The 25,851-nt window shown below is 38.6% G+C and overlaps 1 protein-coding gene and 1 long non-coding RNA gene across 3 annotated transcripts in view; one reads left to right on the forward strand and one right to left on the reverse strand.

Annotated features, from left to right (window-relative positions):
• The window catches only part of sema4bb (sema domain, immunoglobulin domain (Ig), transmembrane domain (TM) and short cytoplasmic domain, (semaphorin) 4Bb), a 68,630-nt gene that overhangs the window by 2,422 nt on the left and 40,357 nt on the right, over window positions 1–25,851 (forward strand). The window contains exon 1 of one of the 2 annotated variants that reach the window (XM_024295665.2): window positions 6,927–7,145. The exons of the other annotated variant lie outside the window; for it this stretch is intronic. The gene's annotated coding sequence lies outside the window, so the exon portion shown is untranslated. Of the gene's footprint in view, window positions 1–6,926; window positions 7,146–25,851 lie in introns of those variants that run through there. 2 annotated transcript variants of the gene reach the window in all.
• LOC118598394 lies at window positions 6,794–7,652 on the reverse strand. The gene is made up of 2 exons (XR_004947498.1): window positions 7,358–7,652; window positions 6,794–7,236 (listed from the first exon to the last, which is right to left on the reverse strand). It is a non-coding gene; the product is annotated as an uncharacterized LOC118598394 (long non-coding RNA).

The raw sequence follows: 25,851 nt of genomic DNA on the forward strand, positions 1-25,851 counted from the left end.
AATAGGTTGTCAGTCTGTTGTAGGGCCTCAAACAAACTAGTACACCTAGAAGTCTTTCTGGACACTCAAAGTCACCTTACCATAGAAAGAGTAAATACAAAAATTAATTAAAATCCATAACAATTTTTAAAAAATGGATCAGGAGTATGATCTTCTAAAGAGAATGGTTTTGAGTTAGAGAATGGTTTTGAGTTTAACTGTGAAGCTTGGAAGAGAGTCAGTGTTTTGGATGTCAGAGGGGAGAGGGTTCCAAAGCTGGGGGGCAGAGTGACTGAATGCGCTGCCCCCCATGGTGACGAGGCGAGTGGTAGGAACAGCCAGCTGGGGGGCAGATGAGGATCTTAGGCAGCGGGTGGGAATAGAAACTGGTAGGAGATCCTAAAGGTATGGAGGGGCGTGGTTGTGAGCGGCTTTAAAAGTCAGAAAGAGTTTCTTCGAGTGGATCTGGTGAATAAGTCATGGTCCTGGACAGGAGTGATGTGAGGGGTAGAAGGGGTCTGACTGATGATTCTGGCAGACAAGTTTGGAACTAATCAGAGTTTTTTTTTCTTTTTTTCTTTCCTGGGAATCAAAACAAAGGGGAATTGCAATAATCAAGACGTGAGAGAGGGATGGAGACGGTGACTGTCACGGAGGTGGAAGTAGACTGACTCGTTGATGTTATTGATGTGGGGAGAGAATGCTGTCAAGGATGACACCCAGACTCTCTACCTGAGGAGAGGGGAGGATGGAGGAATTGTCAAAGTTATGGAGTTTGTTGAGGGTGGACTTTGTACCAACCAAAAGAAGTTTTGTTTTATCACTGTTAAGTTTGAAGTGAACCAGGATTTTATTGCTAAGAGACAATTGGTGAGGGAGGAGAGGGAGTGGAGTCAGGTTTGGAGGACATTTAAAGCTGAGTGTCATCTGCGTAGGTATGGAACAAAATGTTGTTTTGGTGAAAAATGTGCCTAAGGGGAAGAAGATAGATGAGGAAAAGAAGATAGATGAGGAAAAGAAGGGGACCCAGGGCAGAGCCCTGTGGCACACATGTTCTTGGATTGTGAGAAGCTGGAGGAAACTCCACACTAAAACATCCCAGCCTATCCCTGCTTAGACTATCCTATTTTTTTAATACTGGCCTTATTACTGAGCACTTGATTCAAGGATGGATTTTTTTTAACTGTAGCACAAAGCGAATCATACAGTACCAACAGGTCTCAAAATAAAATACAGTCACCTGTTGACTTAAAGGGTTGCAGATGTATTTCTAAAGCTTTGGGACTTGAAGAAGCTGTAGGGAAAGTGTAATGTAAATACATCCAGATCAAGGATTGACATCACTACTTCTTAAACATATCAAAGAGCTTAATAAGTACATTAATGTCAGACAGCAGTGGATGCAGTTTGCTTTTCCCAGTTAACACTATGCAGTATGGTTTTCTTTTCATTACTTCGTGGAGGACTTGTTTGTGATTAGAATTCTTCTAACTGGTCAGAAGACTGTAAAGAAGATGGTGTATGTATCTCACTCTTGTGTTCATTGCAGTGTGTAATACAAGTACGGTTACTTTACTACAACTCTGAAATGATTTTGGACCAAACTTAATTAACTTTATGCAGGTGAGAGCTGTGCACTTGTAATTGTAAAAATAATCCAAATTACATTTTTTTCCCAGTTCACCTGATTTCCTGTGGATTGAGTCAAAGTTAGGTTCCACCCCTAAATAATTCATCCCTTTTCTAATCCTACTTTATTCCCATTTGGTGTCAAGGGGATACTGGAACCTGCCTAGCTACCATAAGGTGACAGTGGAGTTACCCTGCAGGGCAACACAGAATTAACCGTACACACACCTATGGGGCAATTTAGAGTCACCATTTAACCAATGAAGCATCCTTTAGGACTGTGGGAGAGCTGGAAACACAGAACCACTTAGACATTTGACGCCCTGTGCTCTTCAAGCTTAACACAGAAACCTAAAGTAATCCCTTTCTGGGATTTGAACCAGAGCCTTCTTGCAGTGAGAGGAGAATTCGCCACCAAGCGGCCCCACCTCTGATTTCATTCTTGCAAATTCAAAGACAGCCACAATCTGATACTCTGAGAGGTAAACCGCACAAAAGTGATTGCATGAGGGGAGGTTGGACATCACCTCAGAGGTGGGAACCTAGATTTGAGACTTGAGTCACACTTAAGTCTCACATGTAGAGACTTGAATCAAGACTCGAGGTTTGAGACCTGTGAACAATGTTCATTTGTTTGTCATTGTTTTTTTTTAGTTCTGGGTCATCGCTTTCAGGTCTTAAAACAAGAAATCTCTGAACGCAGAAACAAGAACTGCCTGTTATTGTGTAACAAGTTTGCTTAAAAGTGGCTTAACCCTTGTGGCATGATTACATCAAAAGTGGGGTCATCTGGACGCCACAAGACATAAAATCCTGTCCACATTTGTCATGCAGGGATCACACATCAATATAAGGGTCGGGTCATCTGGACCCCATAGGAGAGCATGATGGGGAAATAAGTGTTCATATTAACCTGAAGTTTTAAGCCCTTTGATGGACCGGCTGGTAGAAGAACGAACCACAGGTTAAAAAGAAAACAAAAAGTAAAAAGTGGGTTATTTTTATTTTTTATCCAAAATTTGCAAAAAAAATGTTACTAAGTTACAAAGTTGAGCCTATAATGGAGGTCAGCTGAACATAACTCAAATGAAACTCAAGTTTCAACAGAGTTCAATCCAATTTAACAAGATACCAAACAAAATTGACCTCCAAGGGGGTTTATATAGTGGCTGATCAAACCATTGACACAAACGGGGAGAGGAGACTACACAAAAAGTTCATGTTTTACATAAACAGAAAATTACCTTGATAAAGCTCATGTTTATTCAAAATAAATTAAATAAATAACTACTTAAAGTTGCCTTATAAATAAACAAAAAGTCTAAATTAATAATATCTGTTCCCCCTCTTCCCGTCTCTAGTGGTTCACTCCAACCTCCACCAGGAAGTAACTACAAAAAATTAAGAAAATAAAGAAATTAACTAAACTAAATAACTAAATGTGCATGCTAATACAATTTAATCTTGCTCTGATAAATAAACAAGACAAATATAAATAATAGATTGTGTGTATTAATGTTGCTGTAACTTAAAATAAAAAATAAAAGGATGTGGAGTAACTTTAGTGTGTGTGTGTCACTAATTACAGCTTATGACCTGACTTCGACTTGAAAAAAAGCTTCTTTTTTTATTTTTTTTTTTTACAATAAATGTAATTTATCTAAAGAAAAAAAATGTGAATGGTAAAAAGAGATCAATTGGAGCTTTAGAACAGCTTACAGGACATTAAAGATAAAACCAAACTTTGTTATTGTGGTATATATGTTTCAGTGGTGTCAGCTAAAGCTTCAAGCTGGGCAGAATTCCAAGTTTTAATTGAGCTGTTCATTTCATAGATTTATCTGAAAACCCCTAAAGAATAAACCTCAAGACAAAGACAGAAAACCTCATCATTTTCTTGTTTTTCCAATTTAAAGCCGCACCATATTCACTACCATGATTAATAAAGTTTGTTCATTAAATCGTCTAAACCTCATTAAATCCCTTTCTGTGCCTGGAGGCCCCGCTCCCCCTTCATTCCCCCTTCCCGCTGTGCAGCTGTGCAGGACCTTCACCTATGCCCTCCTGCTGCGGCACCAACAGCCTCCCAGCTTCAAAACCATAAGCAAAGATCAAGACAAAGATAATGTATAGACTGAGCAAACACACGCACTGCTGTCTTCATCTAAACTGCACTGACACCATTCTCCTCTCTGGGGAACACCAAACCACATTTAGGTGCATTAATCTCATAACATCCCATAGAATTCAAATTATCACCACATGTCAACCCTTCCCCCAGAAGCCATTGAACAGCTGATGCATCATCAGGAACAGACATCATATGGCTCTGGTGTGTTCTGCCCTTTCTTTTTCTTTACATTTCTGTCTGTGGATGATTTGTGCTGGTAAGCTTTCTTTTTGAGTAACAGTTCAATAAAACAGATGGACTGCTGCTGATATTCTTAGCCTTTCTTGGCCCCCTCTCCGCTGCAACAGACCGCTGACCTGTCCCGAGTCGGCATGAACTCTCGCAGAGTGACAGCTGGGTCAGACTCCAGCCTCTGCACACTCAGAGTCCAGCGGCTGTGGAAAATTGATGGACATGATTAGAATCCCTTGTTTAATTATCTCCCCTGTCACTGCAAATGGAAGCCTTCTTCTGATGTCCTCGGAAAAAAAGCAGGGAAGCAGCAGGGAGGCGGTTACACATCCACATAAAAAAAATAAAATAAAAAAAAACTGGAAGGGGCTTTTTTCTTTGATATCACAGGCTGCCTTCCAAGGAGATGGAGAGACTACTACATTTTCTTAATAATTACTTGATCTTCTTTGGTGCTCACTTTTTATTTTAAAAAAATGTATAATTTCATTAACCTTCTCTACCTTTATTGACATGTAAACACACACTATTTGTGTTTGTATGTTTGTGTTGTGCTTTTGTTTTAACGCACTTTACCATTTTTGACACTAAAAACATCTAAAAATGGATGGAAAACAACAAAAAAAGTCAAGGCTAAAAACAGTTAAATTATTTTTATTAATGAGATGCTATTAAAGTAAATAAATAGGATCTGTGAAGGCCGTTTATGTTGCTTTGAGCCTTTTTTTGGGTTGGTAAACAAGAAGCCAGATACCCAAATGTGTGTCATACACTTAACCCCAATAAAAGCACCACGGGTGGCCATGGCCTTAATATGAATGGCTTCTGCATGCTCCCTTTGTTCAGGTTTACAGTGAGGAGATGTATATGATTCATCCGATTTAGGACGTTTAATGACAGCTTCAGAAGGGATTCTGCTGCTGGTTAGATACCAACCACCTTTTGTTTCATCCTCAGTGAGTCTCTCTGCGTGAGGTCTCCGCACACTTTCCACTGTGAAGAAGAGACTAACTTGTCCTGATTATCTCTCAGTCACACTTTTAGCTTTTTTTTTAATGGATCAGAGCGCAGAGAACAGAAGTGTAATTTAATAAGGGCTCATTCTTGGAGGAGTTCTTACTGCTGAGCGTGTGGATCCACCCCTGTTGTTTTAAGACCGTCTCTGGTATAAGTTGGATGATTTTCATCTTCACAGAGGTAATTCTGAGTTGAATTTGAAGGATTACTTTGGGGTTGAGTAGATGAAGGACTAGACAAAGTAAAGCTGATGGAAAGGGAGAGAAAAACGATAAATTTAACCCCCAACTGTCACTGGTTTTTTCCAGTTTAGGGGCGTGTGGAGGGAAATGTCGGCCTTTGCCTCATTTGAGATGCAGTTGCACAAAACCAGCCACAAAGTGTCAACGTTTTGATTATAACTTGTCAAGTGTCTGTCAAACTGAGCCATCAGGATGCAGCCTCCAGCATTCTGAGGTTAGCTTTGTGTAAACAGTCCAAATATCTGGTGAATTTATTACACTGTTGTGGGTCACCAAACTCCAAGAGCTGGGGACTCATTCTGCATGCTGTCCTCTTCCCTGCAGGTGTAAAGAGTGCTGTGAGTTAATCCTTGTTTGGATAAAATAATCTTTATTTTGGCGGCGTGTTCTCAGCACAGCAGAAAGGCCACCGCTTACCGTTGTTTTGAATTCAAGGAGGAAACTGAGTTCACAGCTCTTTCTTTCCAATTTCTGCAAGAAAAAGAGATTACATGAATAGTGGATTCTGGTTCTCCTCAGGTCTCTGCTTTTGTACATAATCCCCTGTAATTCTCTTTGTGGTGGGCACTCTCAGATGTCAGTCATTGTTTGATGGCTGGAGGGTAGTCCTGCGAAGAAAAAACGAGCTGAAACTTGAGACAAGACCACAAGAAAAGTTCACTGTTATGAGAGAGGACATCAATGTTTTATTTTATGCTCCAAAAGACATTTGAATGTGATACTATTCTTTTTTTATATAAATCACTTGAAATGAACAAGTCTGCATATGAGAAAAAATAGTTTGCAAATGGTACAACAACATAATATATATTAAAACAAAAAATAAACAAATGTTTTAAAGAAAACAAGATACCCTTTTATTACATTTTCAACATTTTTTCTCAGAACTTTTACAGTTATTTAGTGTAACAGGTTTCTCTGTGTGTGTTTTTTGTTCTTATATTGTTTGATAATGTATTCCCGTATAATTCCTAAATTACTTTTCTCATCCTATCTTATTCTTTCTAGTCTTGTCTCATATTATCTTATCTTATCTCATCTCCAACCATCTCATCTTATCCAAAGAAAGTGGGCATAATTGTCAAACAGCAACACTGAAGTTTTCTTAACACAAAAATTCCAGTTTTAAAACTTTTCAGTTTTTCTAAACAAGTTAGTTTTACTAAAATTAAAAAATCTCGGCTTCTATCAAAACTACTACCATACCTCTATATACACATGTATTGTTTTTTCTGTCATATATGTCCACCCATTTCATTGTATCTATGCATTATCTTGTATTTTGTTGACTTTTTCCTTAGTTGTTGCTTTACATCAGTCTATCTGTGTTGTTCTGGTTCTGCTGTTTTTTTTCTCTGTTGTCCTTTCTGTTCATTTTAGCTTATTGTCTTTTTTACTGAGGGACTATCAACCTGTCTAGGGACTAAACATGGAAATTAGTTTAATTCATTAGTTTTATATTTGCATTTTATTGTTATATTAATTGATGAAGTATCTGTCTTCTATAAACAAACAAACATGCATTTAGCAGAGGTTTGATGTGACTTTTTTCTTTAGAACTTTAGCGTGTAAACTAAAACTTTGTCATTCTTTGTATTAAAAACAAAAACATCAATGCTTTGTGGTGTGTTGGCGCTTAGTAGTGATCCGTGCGCGTGTGCGCGGCTCGCGTGAGTTGAGTGTTTGCAGACAGGGCGCGTGTGCAGTGGGAGGGGCTTAAGTTTGGGGCTTGAAGAGGAGCAGCGTTTTTCCTCTGCGCTACAGGAGACTCACATGGTTGGACGGTGTACCTCACGGACGCGCTCTCGGACCCGGTTATCCTCCTCTCCGCGCGCACGTTGTGGATTTCGGCGTTTTTCCTCCTTTGTTTCCCGACAGTTTGACCATCTGCAGCCCGGAGCGCTGCGCTCACGCCGGTAAGGTTCACACCTTTTCCAACCAGCAGACGCGGGGCGCACGGTGTGTAGTTGTTGGAGAGGTAAAACCTCCTTTTTTCCTTTACTAGATCTGAAAAAACATTAAAAACGTTTGGTTTATTGTGGAAGGACACATTTAAAACGCAGAAAATGAACCAGAAGGTTTGTATTTGGAGAGCAGACGCATGCAGGCTGATATTTAAAGCTCTCACCCAGTTCCTATTGGCTCCATACATGAAGGGGAAAAAGCTAAAATTCATGTTTTGTTCTGTTCATTAAGCTCCAGGGCACTTTTTCCATCTTCTCGTGCGTTAACGGCCATCAAGTCCAAAGAAAATCAGCTTTTTATCAGTAAAAACAGCTGAATCTGATTTTTGTCCAGCTTTACTCCCCCTCCAAATGACATCTCCCTTATCTGTCGCTCCTCTTGTCTCCTCCTTGCTGGTTTGTTTTAGTGTGCTGAGTCTGACATTACTCACATATCACATGTCTCCAAAACAAGCATGCCCTGACCCTGGATTTGACCCCTTCATTTCAAAGATTTCTGTCTATAAAATCTGGGTTTTATCCAGATCTGCAGGGGCAAATAAAGCATTTTGTGGTGCACAAAGAGCCAACTCCTTATCTTTGTTTACATGACACTGATAGGTCTCCTTTGGTTCAGACAGTAAGTGGTCAGTGGAGCCTTCTTCTGTTGCTGTCTCCTGCTGTAAATGCTGTAACAAGGTTGTTTTCTTTTCTACTATGTTTTAAAAGCATCTTAGCTAAGCATCAGCCCTCCCTCCCTCTCGTTTTACTCACAATTAGGCATACACAGACCTCCACCCACACCCTGAAGCACTCAAAACAAACAGCCTCCACCCAGCGGTCCTCCTGCTGTAACAACTCCTGAGGAGTGGTCAGCGTGTTTGGGGGAGTGAAGCCGCAGGTCAGGGAGCTTTTAATCTGAAAAGGTTGGAGATATCTCGTGACTGCAGTAACTGGAACTGCTCAGTGCAAACGGATGGGATGGTGTGTTGTCCTGTGCAGCATCCCATACCGTGCTGAGATGTGGGAACGTGGCCATGCGCAGGGCTGGAGTCGGATCGCACCCAGAGACACGGCTGACATGAAGCCAGTCTCTCTGGTTTTCATTAAGCGAGCTGAATTGCGTGAACGACCTCAAAAGAACAAGATTTCAGTGTATTCCACGCAGAAAGAACAGAGTGTAAAATCTGATTTCAGGATTTTTTACACACCGTTCTGCCAAATATCTGGCAGTGAAAGCGCTTCAGGTTGAGGAATTTGTGGCGGTTCTTGAGAAAAATCACACTTGGTCTTCACACACTGAGGATTAGCTTTATTGGTTCCACATTCCCATTCAGTCATTTAAAATTTGCAGGTACTCTTTCTGCAGCTCATGCGTGGCTTTGTCCGCCAAATGCAAGGCCATTCATATTCAGTGTGCCCTGCAGGTCCTGTAGCCCTGTGGGGGGGTTGACTTTTGGGGTTAAAACTGGGAGTCTGTATTTTTTAAAGGTCTCTTTCCTGCAAAGCCTGACATTCTTTCACAAATGAGATTTTTTTCCTGCTTCTTTTATTGTGGCATCAATTTAAAATGCAGCTCGGTGAGGCTCGTTGCTGGTTTTACGTCACCCACCCTGATGAAAATGGAAATGGTGTTTTTGATATTTTGAACATGCTCTTGTGAAGCTAAAAACTGCATTTCTGAGAGCATTTCTTTATTCAAATCATTAATTTGGAGCAGATCAAGCTGCTTGAATCTTGTTGCAATTTACAATTGTAGTGACAAGAATGATTCTGAATTGGATTCTCATTCTGAGATGGGATAAAATGCTGCTTGAAAAGCTAGTAAGAGTGATGTAGGGCCTATAACAGCAAGCTGCAAGCTCTTTGTTCAGTTCTGATGTATCTACTTGCAGACTGATAGATCAATGTATGTTTTTTGGGGGTTGTGAGGGGCTGTAAGTAGGGCTGGGTATCAATAATTTCTGGAATTTATTCAATTCAGTTCACCAGGGTCTGGATTGATTCGATTCCGATTATTTATCCACTCAAGTTGATTCAATGCAATTTTGAGTTTACATGGTTTACACATTTAGACACATCTGTTTAGAAATAAATTGATAATCTATATGTTTTCAATAATTTTTATCTGGTATAGTTCACATACTGTAAAATTTATTGGTGAACTAATGAGATTGTTGGTACCAAACAGTGTTTTATGGGTTCTCTAAAGGAGAAGTTCTAACAAAAATGTTCAGATCATTAACACTGTAAACATTGTTCTGCTTCTCCTTGAGGGCGTTTCAGTTTGGCCACCTGGTGGAGCTCATGCTATAGGAGTACACTTTTTTTTATCAAGAAGAAGAAAATAATGAGCAAAAAATGGTACAAATTGATCATTTAAAACACATTTCCTTAAAAGTTTGGAAAATTCCTGCCTGTGAGTATACAGTTAACAATGTATGCTTACGTTGACCAAGCGTTAGCATTAGCCATCCAATGGGAAATTCCATTAAACATTAGCAACAAGCTAGCGGACTTTAGATTTGTGTGCTAAATTAATCTCTATTTTTATGATAAATCCTGATCTATATTTAAGCTAGAGGGGCAGCGTGTAAATTGATGTTGGGAAATGAGGATGGGCTTACATTGCAACATCTCTGAGGTCACATTTCTAATGATCTCCTGCTGCTCTGTTGAAACTATGACCTAGAAAACAAAAGGTTTTTTTTTTTATTTTGGCTAAAAGCAGCATAATCATCATTAATCTACCACTGCAAGTGTTTTTAATAGATTGGAGTGGGACTTTAACCTCATCAATTTTGATAAACATTCTGCATGTTTGGCTTTGCATTCCCATATTTATTTAAACGTGAACGTGCTTTCTTCATGTTCTGAATTGATTGTTCCAGGTTTCATGTAGTGGTGATAAAGCTTTAGCTTCATCTACAATAATCTTTGACTGATAACCTTTTAACAGGAAATTCTTATAAATAAATAAGAATTGACTGAATAATGTTGACGCTTGTAAAACACCAGTAACTGGGAAAGTTTGTTTGCAGGGTTCACATTCTGGCTTGTTTCTGCATTTAGGGGTCTTGGATCACTAACTTAACTGAGACTTGGGGGTCCACTCACACCACACCAAATGATGCACTCATAAAGTCTTTATCGCCAGGCACAGTTAACACACACGCCAATACAGTAGAGGCTGACGTTTACTCCATGTTGGTCGATGATCCATCACGGTTCATGTTCACAACACCACCGTCTTGTTATCGAGTGGAGGGGCCGGTACTGTTGCTCACCTCCGCTAGACGGGCCAGTGGACGTCACCAGAGCGATTACAGCTACCAAAACAGTCGTACTGTCCTTAAGGCCAGATGGACTCTGGAACAGTCCAATCGTGAGGCCTTCAGGGGCCCCAGCTGACGTTGTAAGTCGGCCCTTAAATGTCTTTTGGATAGAAAAATGCGTTGCGTAACACTGTTCTCCAGAGAGAAACCGATGTCTTCTTCTTTCCCTTCTGTTGTTTTGAAAGAAAGTGGAGGAAAAAGATAAGCTGTGACTTTTGGACTTTTGTGATGAAAAACAGACATGTTCAGTGTTCTGGAATGTTTTTCCTCAGATCTCCACTGATATGTGAATCTTATATTTCATTTGGGTTTTTACGTTCTGATTGTTCCCTGCTTCGATAATTCTTTTATTTCCCTATTTTCATATTGTTTTCAACTGTCAAGAAACAAATTTGTTCTTTGATTTCCATGTATCCATTGAACACAGATATGAAAGGACAATGTTCATTTTTATGTAAACAATTTCTCAAGTTTAGGGAAACAAACATCTCCTTTTTTTAGTTTTAAGGAGGAGATTTTTCATTTGTGGAGAACCTTTTCATAACTATAAAATAAGGTGCTTTTTTATGTTAAAAGGTTTACATTTCACACGAGCGGGAGAGAAAGTTGGCTCAGACTCGATGAAAAGCAGGACATTTTGTCATAATCCACAGAAAGGGCGAGAGAATTTATGTTTCTGGCTAGAACATTAAGAAGCTCAGGCGTGAGGCTCATTGCAGCAAACGTCACATTGAAACCACAGTTCAGCTGTTTTTCTGTTGAGGTTAAAGACAAGAACATATTTGACATAAAATAAGAAAATGTGTTGTTTTTTATGAATCTTTTATGGAATTATTCAGGATAGGGATTGTAACCTCTCTTGTGTTCAGTCCTCCTACACAGACCTTCTATTTCAGCGTTTAAAGACCCGCTCAGATGAAAATTGTGCTTTTAACATGTTCTTGTTCTCATGACGGAGGACATGTATAAATAAAAGTAAGCATTTCTTATTGTACTTATAAAGTATTTATTTATTTAAATAGCGGCAAATCGGTAGCAGACAAATAAGCTTGTAGCAGCAACGTAGCCACAAACTCTGCTCCATTCTGATGTCTCCACTTGTAGACGAATAAATCCAAACACATCTCCGTTTTCCTTGTCCGACTCAAAACTGTACTGCAGGATAGCTCTGATATTGCTCACATTTTTTATTTTTATTTTTTTATTAAGCTAATGTTAGCTTGAACTTGTGAGCTGCTATTAGCTAGCAGGAGAGAGTTAAGCCTCGCTTCCACTAAGCGGTTTGTTTTTACGGTGCATGTGTGTTGTAGACCGCTAGCGTGCAGCTAGCGCACCCTTTATGTTTGTAGCCATTTTCAATATAGACTTGTGACCAACAGAGTACACAGGAAACTGTAAAAACCTGAAGCTTAAATGAGCGCTATATCGGTGCTTCCTAATGTCGTCATCATTTTCTGCGAGTTGACAGGTGGCTACAGTGGCTCCGCCCCAACCGCCCGTTCCACTATTCAATTGACCTTCAGCCGATTGGGACCCCCAAGAGGTACGGGTCGGTACTGTTTTGCAGTGGAACCGCTCAAAATACTGGACCATACCGGACTGCTCAGTGAAAACGAGAATCAACCATTCCGCCTGCAATCCAGTGGCGAATTTCTGATAACCCCCTGCCGCTCTGCAGAAAATATGTCCTAAAAACCAACATATGCTTTTTTATTTTTGTCTAAAAATGGCATAATCATAATTAAAAGACTACATGATTTTACAATCAAACAGTATATGTATAGTGGGACTTTAACATTCATTTGAAATGTTTGACCATTCATAAAATATTTATTTCTAATTTTTCCTAATCATAGCTACTGTGATGGTGAGTTAAATGGAGAAACAGCTGTTTTTGTTTTTAGTGCTGCCATTTGTTCATCATGACGGGAAAGGCTTTTTTGTTCTTTTTGATTGGCAGGTGGGTGGACCAATGGATGGATTCAACAAATTTCTTTGTCTTTCCAAATTGTCAATTTTTCAGAAGAGATGTTCAGGCTGAACTCCAGTCAACAGGACTATGGCACTTTAGGCTTCATGTTCCTTATCTGGTCCGAGTCAAAGTTCAAACAAGTCGGATCGTTGGCCAGGGGAACGATGAATTTGATTTATTACTTCCTTGATACTCATGAGCTGCTCTCTCAGACTGATCCCAGATCTGACGGTAAACAAACCAGATGTGCTTCAGCTGTTCCTTTTTGAAGTGGACAGGTTTTACGGGGAGTAAACAGCCCTCTGCTTCGGAACCGTAAAACTGACAAATGACTCAAACGGTATCATGTTTCCACCTGGAATGAATAGTGGGAACAAAGTTATATTCTGGGCTTAAAGTAAAAAAAAAACTCAAATTTTACCTGAAGTGGTTTTTTATTTGGGGTTTAACAAGGTAAAACCAGGGCCAGAAACCAAATTCAGTCATCTGATACGCTTTAGAAATCCTGTTGCCCTGCTTGTCAAATCATGTAAAGAAATGAGTCTTCATGTCGGTGGTTTAACCACAGGGATTAATGGTGCCCCCCCCCACCCCCCATACACACCTCTCAACTTGATGTGTAACTCCTGAGACTGCCACAGCCAGTGAAGCCTTCAGATTTGGTGCTGTAATCGGCAAATGAACTGCCAGCACAGCATGATCCAGACATTACAAAGGCCTCCGTTGTGTGATTACATGACTGTGGATCTTCAACTCTCTTTTGTCACGCCACAAAGTTAGTCTACAATCTTTAGTTCCAGCCCACCGACGTGTGACGTCGTTCTGTTTTGCAGACTTGTGTTGCTTTTATGTCTGGGATCAAAATCACACTGAAATTTAGAAGCTAAAAGACACATTTTTTTTAATTGAGTGTTGAAATTTTTAACCCACAATGGAGACAAAAGCAATTAGAAACTTTTTTTTTTTGTTTTGTTTTTTTATGTTCGTACCCAAAGACTGAAGCTCTAATGGACTGGATTTCCTCATTGGTCGGTGTCCTTCATTAGTCTAAATGGGTCATCAGGTTTAAGTGTGTAGAGCTCTTTAAGCCATGAGCACATAATAAAAATACAAGAGGATTAGTGTAATCTGTTTTCTAGTGAATTTGCTGTCTGCTGGTAATTATGTTTGAGCGTAAAAAGTTTTTTTTTTTCTCTGCTTTATCACGTTGGCTGTGTACCTCCTATAAGACTCGGTACAGATTGATGCATTCCTCATTATTGACACTTTGCAAACATGAGCAATTTCTAACAGTTTTCTGACGATCTTGAATAATTTGAGGCACAAGCAAGTCTATAATATCAGAGGGACCGGGGTGACCCTAGTTCTCCTTTAAGTACTTATCTTCTACCAGCTTCTGCGTCAGTCTCTCATTTGAAATGATAATTACTACTTCCTGCCCGGCCAAGCGGAGCAGTATTTTCACTAATGCAAGAAGCAGTTTTAATATTCCCGTGAGCCGACAGAAGCTTAGATTATGCTGAAAAGTGGTGTCACATCTCGCTCTTTGCTCTTCTCTTCGCAGCGTGGAAAGGTAGCGTGCGGAATTGGATGTCACAGAGAGACAAGTCTAGTCAGAAACCTCAAAAGAAAAGGCAGAAGTGGGATTGAAAATCTCTTTGCTTTTGCATTTCAACAGTCCTTTTCACGCAGCTTTATCTTTGGGTGGAAAAAAGAAAAAAAGAAGCTGTCGTTGATCCTTTTTGCACTGACGCAAGCCGAAGAGCGCCCAGTTCATACATCACAGAAGAACGCATGAAAGAAGTAAGAGATGTTTGTGAGAGTAGGGTTAATGAACGCCTTTAATTTAACCGATTTAACTAAATCTTCCTACATTTATCGCAAGGAATGTGTTCCATAAATAACCTGTGATATGTGAAATCTGCAAAGTAGAATTCCAGTTGTTTTAAGTCTGAAAACTCCTCATGATTCACTTTTGTCTCTTATTTGAAGTCTCAAATTCAATTCAATTCAATTTTATTTATATAGCCCAATATCACAAATTCAATTTGCCTCATTGGGCTTCATGCCTGTAGTTTTTACAGATGCACAGATGGAGTCATAAAATATGCACAATAGGTAAAAACTAAACAGACTATAAAGAACGGTCATCCCTGTCCTTAGACCCTCCCTCGCGGTAAGGAAAAACTCCTAAAAAACCTGAGTCAGGAAAAAAAGAAGAAACCTTAGGGATTCCCACATGAGGGAGAGATCCCATCCCAGGACGGACAGGCGATACCAGAACGGTTAAAGAAAAGTTAGCTGCTAAAACTGCATATATGAGTAGAGTTCATTCATATAGAGCTGAGGGACGAGTGATGATTAAGTCCATAGTCCAGATGAAGCAGAACTGCAGTCCACGACCAGGAGCAGGAGGACAGACGACCCACCAGGACCCACCAAAGTTCAAACCATTATAGAAGAATAGGTCCAGTATTATAGAATTAAATCAAAGATCCTAGATTTGGCAAACTGAACGCATTTTATACTGAAGCCACGGCACAGATGAGAGGGAATCGAGAATGTCAACAGCCAATCAGGACACTGCACTGCTAAAAAAAAAGGTCATGTAAAATTGCACTTTGTGATACTTTGGAAGGTGACTAGCAATAAAGTGAGGGACCACTGTACAAAAAAATAGAAATGTAATTTTCTTTGGTTAGCTTTACTTCACATTTGAGCACAAAGTCCAGCATTGTCACACATCATCATGTATTAAAGCATTTTCACTCAGGATTTTCGGGATTTTCAGGATCAAATATTATTATTTATTATTTATTCCAAAGAGCAATTTAGCTTTTTTATAAAAAAATATTCAAAAAATATTGTTTTGCCTTGAAAAAAAATATTGGAAAATTGATTTGTTAGTAGTAGGGGGGTAACGGTTCACAAAATACACCGTTTGGATAATTTTTCAGGTCAGCAATCGGTGATCCGCTGTACACGTGTGGTCCAAACTGTGCTAGTGATCTATATGGATCACAGCTTATCCGTGATCCGTTATACCTCTAGTTAGTATGATTATGCACTTTTTAAGAAATTTAAGCCCAGCTTAACCAGGAAGTTAATAGAAACTTAAGGAAGAAGTTGAGAACCTGTTGTGTAAACACTTCTTTCACCATAAATCAATATATGATTGCACTTTAAAGCCCTCAGATAAAAAAATCCTAACTTCTTTATGATTTGCACTTTGTGATTCTTGCTAGGAGCTATTTTTTTCTGTAACTGTTATGCACTTTGCTTATGTAACTTTATATTTTCCTTTTAATTCACCTTCCCTGTGGTTGCTGCATCATCCTCTGGGATTCACATTTGTTGAAATGTTTCCAGGCTTTGCTTGCAGTGAACCAAGAACCTCGTTTTCCAGTTCTCCAGATATCTCCTTTTCATGGCATCAGAGTCCAATTCTTAATCATTTTTCATCTTTTTGTAAAGTGTCCTTGGTTGTTCAGAAATGTATTATTATGATTATAAATGTGATTTCAGGCTTTCTAAACCTAAAAAGTCCAAGAAAGTGCCTTTAGAGTGACAGCAATGTACTATCTTGGTGTTTCAAATACTCTACATTTGTATCTTCTCTAATGGGGTTTGAAATTAGCATCTGTCATGCTAACAATTTTTTTAATGGGTTGTCACTTCTGGGGAACGTTTCTGTTCCATCCAAACATGAAAACTGTTGATGTTTCTTAAAAAGCTCGTCAAAAAAGCTCGTCAAAAACCCGGCCTGACCACTTGTTGCTGCCATGCTGCGTCTGTGTCAAAGTTGTCCGCGACGCTTTTTCTGTGTGTGACGATGCAGAAGCAGATTAACATTCTGAACACTTATGGTTTTTGAAAAAGCGGATTCCGAAGGATTTAGCAGCCTTGGCAGTTCATTTTATCACTGAATAATGCTTTTGAGTGGAGTCAGACCTCTTTGCATCAGTCATACTTAACCAGAGGCAGTTCTGAATTCGCTGGTGGGAGGTGGAACTGTGGGAGAAATTTTTTTTTTTTTTTTTTTTGTCAACTATGTCCAACGTTTTTGATTTCAGATTATGAGAAGCTGTCATTATCGAATTTATGTACTGCAATGCACCGGGGAGATGCCACAGCAGGAGGCTTTAAAGCATCATCAACACTAAGATAATTGTGTGAATAATTAATAACACATGCTGTAGAAAGTCATGGAGCTCATAAATCAATCTGGGATCACACTTATGAATTATTAATTGGCCACTTACGAGTTTTTCTGTTGCTTTCATGTTGGTATTGCATGACGCATCCTGTTGTGTGCAGGAAATGAAGTCCAATCATTGACATGGGACCATCCGCTCACATTTTAGAGCAATCATGTTTCCAGTAAATATTTCTTTCCTTTTGTATTGATGGGTTCTAATACAAAAATGGATTGTTAATTAATTGAACAAATAGTTTTCTGTTCTTGTGTTGTTTACTGTATCAGAAACATATCAATTTATAGAAATTCTTTCAAAGCTGCTTCTAAAGTTTCTGTTTTTGAAATTTCACAGACCCCCATGTCATTTCTAGATTCTTCATATCTCTATTTAAAAACAAATCAATCTTGTCATGAGGTGACAAATCTCCCCTTTGAACATTTGTCACTTCTTGTTGATGCTGTGATGGATAAAGAGCACCTTTATTGCCTGTAACGCTATTCCAGTCCAGTTTTTGTCTGAACTTTTTATAACTGAGTGTCCTCATCCAGACTTGCTGATTCATGCTTTAATGCTGCGCAAACCCAGTCTCTCTGTAGTTGAGTTTACGGCAATCTCTAAAAAACAATTACTCGACGGCTGCTTGGGGTTTGCTTACAATTTATTTTTATTTCAGACGTGGTTTATTTAGCAGTCTGGCCTTCTTGGTGTTTGGAGCAGCCTTCTCAGCTGAAACCTACTTCTTCTCTGCATCTTATGCCTCATTCCCAGGTGGGGCTCGCTAAAGGTTATAATGTGGCGCTCTATCTTCTTTGAAAGTGCAGCACGTGGAGCTGTGCTACAAAGACGTTTAGGAACAGCACTACTTTTTGACCCTGAGAAAAGAGGTTGTTCTGTCCTCTTGATTTAAGAACATGCAGGTCAGTAAGGACAATAAAGTATCACAAAGTCCTTTTAAAAGCTTTGTGCTGTTTGTCTTTGCATAGTTTGTTCTATTTCTATTGCTTATTATTGTGTTGTAAAACTCAACGATGAAGTGCATGGAAACAGTTAGCTGTGTTAAGCTAATTGTTGTAAATAAAGATGACTGTAATCGGTGGGTGTGGTCATGTGACTTGTTTGGACAGATTTGAAACCAGTCTCTCAAAGTAATGTTTGTAGGTTTACCTTAAACTCTATTGAGCAGGTTTGTAAATTTGAGGTTAAATATAAAATAGTATTATGTTTTTATGTTAATTCATTCAAGTGTCATAGATCATTGGTCTACCAATTTTTTTTTTTTTGGGACTTCTTAATTTTCATGTAAAGTCCTTTCATACACGCCATTTGGTTTGCACAGAGTCCACTTCTTCAAATCTTTAATTTTTTAATCAGATGTGAGACTTCATGTGAACATTTGTAGAGTCCAATCTATGGGGTAAGATAACTTAAAAAAAAAGTGTTCATAAAGAATCATTTGAATTCATAAATACAAAGTTGTGCACACATTTATATTATGTGCAAAACTTTGCTGTAAAAAATATGAATACAACATTTAGTTCTACATTTAACACTTCTCCTTTGATTACGACTTTTCTTTGTCTGGAGTACGAATTTCTCCTGTTCACAAAAGTGGTTTAACTCTTTAGGTTTTCTCTGCCAATTGAACCAAGTATCGGAGACTGTCCTGCTTGCTGTACAAACTCAGCGGGTACTTAGTCCGCTGATTTCACTTCAGTGACTTATGTTTCTACTCAAAGTTCAAAATGGAACCTTGTTGTATCTAAATCAGTCACAAAATATTTTTTATTAGATGATGAAATATGATTTTTAGTGATTTCTTCTATATAACACAGTCAGATGTTTGTTAATGAGATTGTCATCTGCTGAGTTGCTCAGTAAAATCATCAGTGGATCTGGGCCTTTGCTGTTTTATGCTAGAAGTATTTCATCTTCAATCTTTGTAGGTAAGTTAATAAGGAGATTTACAGTTAAATAATGCCAACATATTATTTTAGAGATGAAACTTCTTTCATTTTCAGCCACAAATGACAATCTAAACAGATTTTTAAAGCTTAAATAGACTTATAGAAGGCAATAATATTCCTGAAACTTCCTCCTCTCTAGTAAACCTTGTACTTACAATAAAGCTATGGAAATCAAAGTTCATTTACACAATAATGTCTTAGGCAACTAAATTATATTTCTGTAAAGATGATGCATCACCGTGATGAAATGGGTCTGCCACAGTCTCCCATTGATTGAAGGGAAATTGTATTCTTCCACCCACTTTCCCTTGTTAGACATGTGGGCCAATCAAGCTCTGCTTCTCGGGTAAGCAGCCGGTAGATGTGTGGGTTATAATGATGGACCCAGCGGCAGTCTCCGCCTCAACAGCCCCCCCACTGGGGTCTTTTCAGGATCACATGATAAATCATCATAAATTGTGATAGCAATTCTGTATGGTCAGATGTGAGTAATAAAAAAATTAACCAATTGGATCAATTCAGTCTTGAATTTATTTCATTAAACTCATGCACCTGTGCTGTTCCTTCTTAACTGGATGTACACACAAAGAAGCTAATGAATGGAAATAATCAGGCCTCATGTCTGAGTCTGCATCCCCACAAGTGACTCAATCAGCGCCAAAGATTAAACATGACACTGATCCACTTGTCAGAGATGAGTTACTCGGAGCACAAAGCACAACCTGGCCAAATGGCCGGCATTCATTTAGCTCTCTGTCCAGTGAACTCGCCACGACCCGACTGAGAGGATCGTCCGGTCTGTCTGTCACATCCCGTCTCTCTCTGAGCAGATGCAGGTATTAATGGGGGGCCTTGTGGTGGATCCGAAAGGTTAACGACTCACTACCTTTGAGCAATATGGCACCAGGTTCACCCTTCACTGTTACACGGAGGAGCAGATTGCTGCTGCTGCACGCTTGAATAAAGATGTAAACCGGCAACTCTTTGAAATGTTGCATCTAACAGATAAAAATTGCCAATGAAAAAAGAATAGCTGACTGGGTTTAATAAAATAAAACGGGCCCAACCATTTAATGACAATTCTTCACGCTTTTGCAGAGCCTTTCCTGGCAGTACTGATCGTACATCCAGGCTCTCTTCAGATGAATAAACAAGTACTTGTGCGTTTTTACTTCTCAAGCATCTCCATTTGTTTCATCTTGACGTCTTACATGTTAACAGAACATCTTTAAACCTGAAGGGCAAATTGTTCACAATCTTATAATCTGGAGATAATCTGTCTTTGTTGCAGTTTAGGAAGATGTTTGAACGTTGTTTTACTGTGATGTCAGTACATGAAGTAGAATTGTTTAGCATGTACATGTGTGAGGTTCTTTATGTGATGCAGTTGTATTCAAAGTGTTTGATATAAAAAATGGAGCCACGAGGTTGACCAAGCCAGGCGCCATTGTGCCGTCCGAAGCATGGATAAATACAGTCAGGAAGGGCGTCTGACGTAAAATCTTTATCAATCGTGTAAATCAGACCTATGATATTCATACCGGATCGGTTGAGGCCTGGGTTAATAATGACCGCCATCACTGCTGTTCTCTGACAGGGTCCCAAAGGAAGTTGAACTAGTGTTGCTTGATGAAGGAGAGGAGGAAGAGACGTGGATTTTATATCAAATACTTCTTTTACTTTTGGATTTTCCCTTCACCACAGTGAATCAACTTCCTCCTTATTTCTCAGCACTCAAAAGAACAAATTTAAATGAACAAATTCCAGGTTAACATAAAAAACAACGTCTGAAGTGTCTCTCTTCTTTCAGCACCTGTTGGCAAACTCCAAATGAAAACAGGAAATAAGCTGGAAGTTGTAATCCAACACCCGTTAATGCACATTTTATGGTTTCTGACTGTTTTATCTAATAGAATATTCTCTTTATTTATTGATTTTTTTTTTATTGTGTAGCAAGAAAAATAGTTTATTGCTGGCACCTTAAGCCACGAGATAATCTCAGCCGTGTGGTACCCCTACCAGGCTCATGTGTAGAGGTCAAATATCTGCCCCAGAACTTTATTTAGCTCGTTTCCTGGTGGTGGCTGTGCAAAGGCTCCATAGTTATATGGCAGTATCAGCTTTTTCAGTCAGTGAAAGGTCAATAGAGGGGTGTTGAGTTGCTGTTTTCCGTGTTATAGCTGTACAGTAGCGTCCCAAAGGCTCCTAGATCTACCAATGTGTTAGAGTAGGACCCCCTCCCCCTATAGGAGTTTTCCTTCCTTTTTGTTAACATCTGAAAAGCATTGAGGTTTGCGTAAAGATACTTCCTGTTAACATGAAACCAGCTGACATAAGTGGGGCTGTCATGCTTGTTGTCCTAACATGCATGAGAAGGACCATCAGAGGGAATGTTTCAGGGTTGATGTTCCAGCTTGGATTTAAAGCCTTTGCATACCTTTGTAGGAACAGACAGATCTGTTCATTTTGAGATAGAAGGAACAAAAACAAATGTTGTTCAGACTGAGACATTTCATGCTTCCACAGAAAATTTAGGAAAAGCCTTATAAGGGCTTCCCATTGCAGTGTCAACCAAACTGTACATTGGACAACAAGATGTAGCTTCTCTGTTTGTCTGGATGATGATTGTTGATAATCTTAGTCTGTGTCCAAATTCCCTCCGTAACACAAGAAAAGTCTGTGTAGTCTGTTTTTTAATTCAACTTTGACATACACTCAATACTTTTTTTTGTTTTTGTACCCCAGATATCATCTGTTTGCCAAAGTAAAATTCAATTCAATTTTATTTGCATAGCCCAATTTCACAAAACAGTTGTGTCATTGGGCTACGGTAATTGTACAAAAGCAGAGAGTCTGTCATAAAATATAAACAATTGCAAAAACTAAGCTAAACAGACTCAGCTAAACTGGGTATCCTGCCCTTAGACCCTCCTTCACGGTAAGAAAAAACTCAATGTATTGTGGTCTATATTCGCTAATCTCGTTAGCATCGATTCTATGGAGAGAAAATAGACTCACCCCAATTTGTGCATAACTTTGGATTTGTGCTTCCCCAATTCTTGATTTGTAACACTATATTTTGTGCATAAGTACAAAAATTAAAGCATTCAAAAAATATAAAATGCAATTAACACATGCACAACTTAAAATTGCAACAGCTTTAGACTAACTACATGCACAAATCTTTAAAAATTACACAAGGATTGCTTGTTATGGACACACGAAACTGCATTTACGCACAAATCTGATGCGAGTCTCTTTTCATGTCTCAGAGAAAGAAAAGATTCACCCGCAAGTGATGCGTTTAAATGGTGTAAGATTGCTGGGTCATCAGTTTTCTTATCAGCTGCTTTGTACTTAGATTGAAAAATATCTGGTGAAAACTTGACATTTTCCCCTTTTATTGAACAGATATGCAGAAACTTAATATAAAAAAAGTCTAAATATGCGTTTTTAAAGCACTCAACATTAAAGTTTATCTATTCTCAATGCTCCTCCAGGGCTACGCACAAATCAAGAATTTCGCACAAATCAGGGTGAGTCTATTTTCTCTCCGTACAATGTACACTGGTTATTTGCTGAGACTTGTGGGAAATTTCCAGGGCACTGGATTTCAGAACTGTAGATTCGGACACTCCCACAAAACTGCAAATACAGTGTTTCCTTGTTAACTGTGTGGGTTACGTTCTAGAGAAAACCTTCAATAGGTGAAATCCATGAAGTAGGATTCTAGATGTAAAACCCTTAGAAAGATGAGTATATAAGAAAACAAAAGTTTGTTTATGATCGAAGATTTGTGTGTTTGGGAGACATGACACAGAGGAGACTGATTTGACGAGGTCTACAGTCAATCGTCAAGCAGAACACAGAGAGCTGTTAAAGAAAGAAACTGCAAAACTGCTCTGAGTAAAAAAAAAAAAAAATCTAAGATAGCAAACGGTCAACCGCAACACAGTGAAGGAACGCTGCATTTGCCGAAGTAAAAACGCAATGCATTGTGGTCTATATTCACCAATTTAGCGATGCCACTTTTTTTTCACACAGACCTCTGGGAAATTTCCAGAATCGTAGATTGGGGCACTCCCACAAAACGCCCTATAAAGTGCGTGAGTGACACAGGCCACCACAAACACCACTTTGATCACAACACCCTCCCCCAGTGAACGGCAGCTGGAACTCCACGATTATTCCTGGCAGTTTGATCTGCATAAAATGTTTGGTAAACTTCTGAGAGCATCATGCATGAAATCAAACCAAACCAGATGAAATGTGTGAAAATCATTCAGTCTGTTTGAGCTGAGTCTGCAGGACTAATCCAGCCACAGTCTGTGCTCATCAGTGGTGTCACTTTAACACGTGCCTGCATGTTGTAGTTTGTTGTTGCCTGTGGAACGACCTGAGATACAGAGCAGTTTTGGTTTGGGCTTTCCAGCACTGCTTTGGTCTGATCTTTTCAGATGTCTGTTCCCGTCAAACACCAGCTCAGGTTAGCTTTAAACCAACATTTGTTGGATATCTGCTGCCACTAAAAGAGTCCTTTGCCAACAACTCTGCCTTCAGACCAAGAAAGTCAGCTGTCATTAAAGCTGTAAATGTGCGAGTACTTTATTTATTGGGTATTCCGATTGATCAAAGGTTCAGTTGTTGGATCCCAGCAGGGTCCTGTCCCTCCAGATGGCCGTGGGCTCCTCTCTGCTCCCCTCTTCTTTTGTTGCTGGATTTATTGGCCACCGTATACAAATTAGAACAAGGTCGTCTGGGAGTCATCGCAGCGATTCTAGAAACACTCCTGCTCTTTAGTGCTTTAGTTTCTAAACACCTATAGATAATGGTTCCTTTGGGAGGATACTTTAGACACAAGGAATGGTGCAGCATCACAGAAGCCGGCGTTGTTGGATCTTTTCTCATCAAGTTCCTAATCGTAGAAGAAACGGGATCAGTCAGTTCATGTCTTCATCATTCAGGTTTCCCCAAAATGAGGAAATGTTGAGCAAACACGGAACGTTTAAGATCATCAGAGATAAAGTGAGGTCCAGGGTTAACTTGGCTCATGTCATGGAAAAATACTACTGGTTTTGACTTGTACATGCCAGCATTTTATGTGATGCTGCAATCCGTGAGAAAAGCCCTGAAGGTATCTCCTTCTGTGTCGTAAAGATGGGAAAATAAACTCCCAGTGTTAAGATGTGTATGGAATCTAAACAAAAGGAGAGACGGAAACAGAATAGTAATTGGTCTCACTCTTTTTCGTTAAACAAAGACAAAAGTTTGCTAAGTGGTTTGGAAATTGTAAAGCTTTAAACACAACCTTTCAGATTTCTAGTTTATGTTTGTAGTCACTATTGAAACACAAAAAACACATTTGGATATGGATTGAAAGAAACTAAATTTTTGTTTGATTTGAAGATTTGTGTTAACAATAAAATTTGGCATGTGTCTTCCAGTAAGGTTTATTAACTCATGGCTGTAATAAATAATTGAAGACTCGGATATTCAAAATCTGTTCCTGGGGGGAAAAAGAAAATATTTGTGTTGACTCGTGAACTTTACTAATGTAAAAAAAACTGAAGTTCAGTTTACTGAAATGAGTTCTGAAAAACTCAAAAGCATAATAAAAAGTATAATAATTTTTGTTTTATTAAGTATGTTGTGAAAAATCCTTCTAAAGCTGCAATTGTATTTTTTAAAAAATATTAGTTTTTATCAATTCATTCTTTGAGTTGAGTAAACCAATCAACCCAAAACGTTAATTTGATGACAAGTAAAAAATTTAAATGTAAGAGTTACAGAACTTTTGAAAATGGATCACTTTTTTTTTACGGTGTATGAAGGGATCTTTGTGCCACAACATTGAGATCAAAATTTCACTTAACACTTGTTAGATAGAATAGACCAATCGGCATGAACCCTCTTGGCTGTGATTGGCTATTTGGTGTAGCACATGTATTATGCTAAACTGAAACTTAACGCAAAATACAAAAATGGGGAAAAAGCGAAATGAGAGACGACTCATCTGAAACATTTGTGTTGTAAACGCAAAAATGTATTTTGATAGCAGAAAAGATGTGAAAGAAAACATTTAATATTTTTATTTGCAACTGTGAAAGCTGTATTTTTAAAACTAAACAATGTATTTGCAATTTAGGAAACTTTTATCTTAAAACAGACTTTTGTTTGCGATGTGGTTGCATAAGAGTTACTTTATAAATGTGGGTGTTTGCTAGGTGGTATTGTCTAGTTTTTATTTGGATGTTGCTTTGTCTTTGAGCGTTGCTGATTGAAAATCTGTGGAGATTTTCAGGATTTTTTGTAAGATGATGCAAAACAACAGTGATGTTTTATGTTTTTTTCAGTGTTGAAGTTAACAGAAAAACTTTCAAGTTTTTTAAAGTGAAAAAAATACTTCTTTCTTTCAAAATCTTTGTGTTTTTGTCTGATATGTTTTGTTGCTTCTGATTTCCTATTTTAAATAAAGGTATGTGGTGGTGATACAAAAGTTATTAATTACATTTTCATTTATTAAGTAAACCGCTCAAACATATTTATGTTAAATAGTTAGAATTTTGGTTCAAGTTATAAATCATTGATCGTAATTTGTGAATTGAATCAGATCACTACAAAACTAATGATTCACAGTCTTACAGCAGCTCCCTAAAGTTTAGATTACTTTGTATATTCCAAAGTTTGAACCCAATGCCCCAAAAATGTATTAATTTATGTTTCTAAATTAAATGGAAATTTCAGTGAGGAAAAAAACAGAACTGAAAGGACAACTGAGACATCTCTAACAGCGCAAACATCTTGGAAACTGAATTTTCCATTTCATGTTCAGTAGGATGAGCCACAAAGCTCATCTTGAAAGTTGTGTAATGTGTGTTGAAACAGACGGGAAGCTGTGTCATTTTTTTAAAACAAATTTCCAAGGAAACTGGCTCATACTTAATAAAAAGCAGAATTTCTCTGCACATTTTAAACTCGAATCATAACGTTTTTTTTTCTTCTAAGTTTTACCCCCAATTTATCCACACAGCCACAAAATTAAAGCTAAGCTCCCTTGTTAGTTTTCAAGGCATATCTCACCAGATGCTGATTACAACCCCGTAAACACTGGGATAAAAAAAACCAAAAACATCAGACTGAATTTTATCTTGCTGGTAAACTTTGAGGGCTGCAGCGTAAACATGAAATCTGAGATTTTTGAGTTTATGA

This window comes from Oryzias melastigma, linkage group LG3, assembly GCF_002922805.2.
Source record: "Oryzias melastigma strain HK-1 linkage group LG3, ASM292280v2, whole genome shotgun sequence".
NCBI classification, from domain to species: domain Eukaryota; kingdom Metazoa; phylum Chordata; class Actinopteri; order Beloniformes; family Adrianichthyidae; genus Oryzias; species Oryzias melastigma.